We start from the raw sequence: 2,286 nt of genomic DNA, 5'->3' as shown, positions 1-2,286 counted from the left end.
TTAAGCTTCGCCTTTAAGAGTGGACCGCGACAGCGTGTTGCAGCACTGCCAGGGAGTCCACGGAACGCCATCGCCCGTTAGGCACGACGCCTTGCCCGTGAGACGAATCGCTCTGCTACGTACGGTGAAACGGACGCGCCTAGCGGCAAACCACGTAGAAGCACTGCCAGATGCCTTGCCGAAATGCGCGGGACTCAAGTTGCAGTCGTAGTTCGTCGATGCCACGAACGCCAGCATAGCTTCTGCTCCGAACGAACGGGCAGCAAGCCACAAGCTTGTGCGCTGCGTTGTTCATCGCTCACCGCGTGATTCCTGCGTGCCAGCAAGGCCCCGCTGTGCCCGAACGAGACGAGCAGGAGGCGCTGCCGTCGCGCGCAACCTGTTGGGGCAGTGTCGTAGATTGCGAGGAGGAGGATTTTTCGCTCACGGCCGACGCCGATGACACCGGCTTTTCTGTGACACGAGCTCCTTAACGCTGTCGTATTAAAGGGACTATGCAATAAATTAATTGAGGTTATATAAAGCAGATGAGAGATTGGCATTCAATCACTCGTCACCCAAGTGCAAGGATTTTTGAGCTACCATCAATAACAACCACAGTGGTGAAACTGCTGCGCTGATTGCGCCAAACTGCGCCAAATCAGAAATCCTGCTATATGCTGCTACAAAATCGATTTCTTGCCTACTTTTGCGCCATGCCTGCACCAAAACAGCACTGAATAACTCTGCCGAGAGCAAATCCGAAATTCATTGTCGTAAACTGCGCCATTTTCTTGCCCCGAAAACCAATTATTATCATTATTATTATTAAATCCAACATCTGCCTGCAACACTGTTTAAGACCCGTGCTGATTGCAAGAAAAAGGTGCGAAGAAAGTGTCCATCTTCATCCCTGCTGGTCATCGCTGACGGAGGTCATGACAGCTCACGAGGTCTCCGCCCTGATGGATGAGTGTAGTCTTTGTGTCTCACAAGTTATTAGCCAGACAATCTGAACGACTTGATGACTTCTGGCAAAAATTTTTCAAACTCAAGCAAGAGGTTGGGGGCTCGAAAATATCCTTTATTGGCGGCACTCGTAAAAGCACTTCGTTGCCTCTCGCATTCAGTGAAAATTCAGTGAAAATCGGGGAGTGCAGAGAGATCGATCGTCCTTTTCAATACAAAGTGTAATTGGGCTTAGGTCTGTAATGACATATTCCTAGCATTTCGGCCGAAATCCAGCTGCCATTCCTATGACACAACGATTAATCAGAGCGGTGAAAGCTCGCGGCAGTGACAGCTGCAGTGGTTAAAGGCAGATGCAGCAGAAGTGACACGTGCAAAACAAGCAAAAGAAGGCTGATGTACGGTACAAGGACGCCCAGAAAAGAGGTCAGAACGAAGACCAAGCTGGCCAGGAATATGATCACCAATGCTGAGCTGCTTTTCGCAAAAGGCGTCAAGTCAAAATTTTGCAGATGTTGCAAGCCCTTCTGAAGAATGGACAGGAAAAGCTCGTAGCGGTGCTGTTTGAGCTGGAGTCATCAAGGAAAGAGAAGAAATAGTACCTTAAATTTGCAGTTTTAAGATTGGTATTATTTTTTATAGCTTTGTTGCATATCTCGTTATGGCTTCCCTCTGAATAAAAACGGCTTTGTTTTGTTTGTTTGTTTGCTTATTTTTGGGGCTTTTTAAGGAAAGGACGGCACTTTAGACTGAATTTGGGCTTGAGGCTTGTTTTAATTGCATGGCTATGGTCGTCATAAACACCTGAGCAGTTGGTTGTTCTGAAATAAAACAAGCCTTCTTTATTTAAGTGTTTCGAGACATGAAATTTTGCTGTGAAACCTGCTACAAAAGCTCAAATATCTGCTGCAAAATTTCATTTTTCCTGCTACAAAACTTGGAATTGCTGCTACAAACTGCGATTTCTTCTGCTACAAAAGCTGCTACTAGAAGACAGTTGCCAGTTCCACCACTGCAACCAAGATATAGAAGATTAAAAATTACGCTCCCCCTCTCCCCCTCAACAAGTACACGCGGGGCACCAGAAAAAATAAAGAAAACAGGTATGGGACTGGGCCCCGCCTATGAACACGACATCTGCTGGCGTTCGGTTTGCAGTTTCCGGCTGTCGCACCCAGCGCCCCAGCAGCAGCATCGGCAGCGTCTCCGCGGTCTCTCTTCGCCTTCCTTGATTGCGGCCCGCGTCAGATTCTTTTGCTTGTCGTCTATTGTTGCGGACGAAAGAGACACTGCGGGTGGCTCCGGAACTCCCGACAGAAAGAGGTGACAGAGGTAAAT

The sequence above is a fragment of the Amblyomma americanum genome, chromosome 1 (assembly GCF_052857255.1).
Source record: "Amblyomma americanum isolate KBUSLIRL-KWMA chromosome 1, ASM5285725v1, whole genome shotgun sequence".
Lineage (NCBI taxonomy): Eukaryota > Metazoa > Arthropoda > Arachnida > Ixodida > Ixodidae > Amblyomma > Amblyomma americanum.
Note: the sequence above shows the minus strand (reverse complement) of the source record.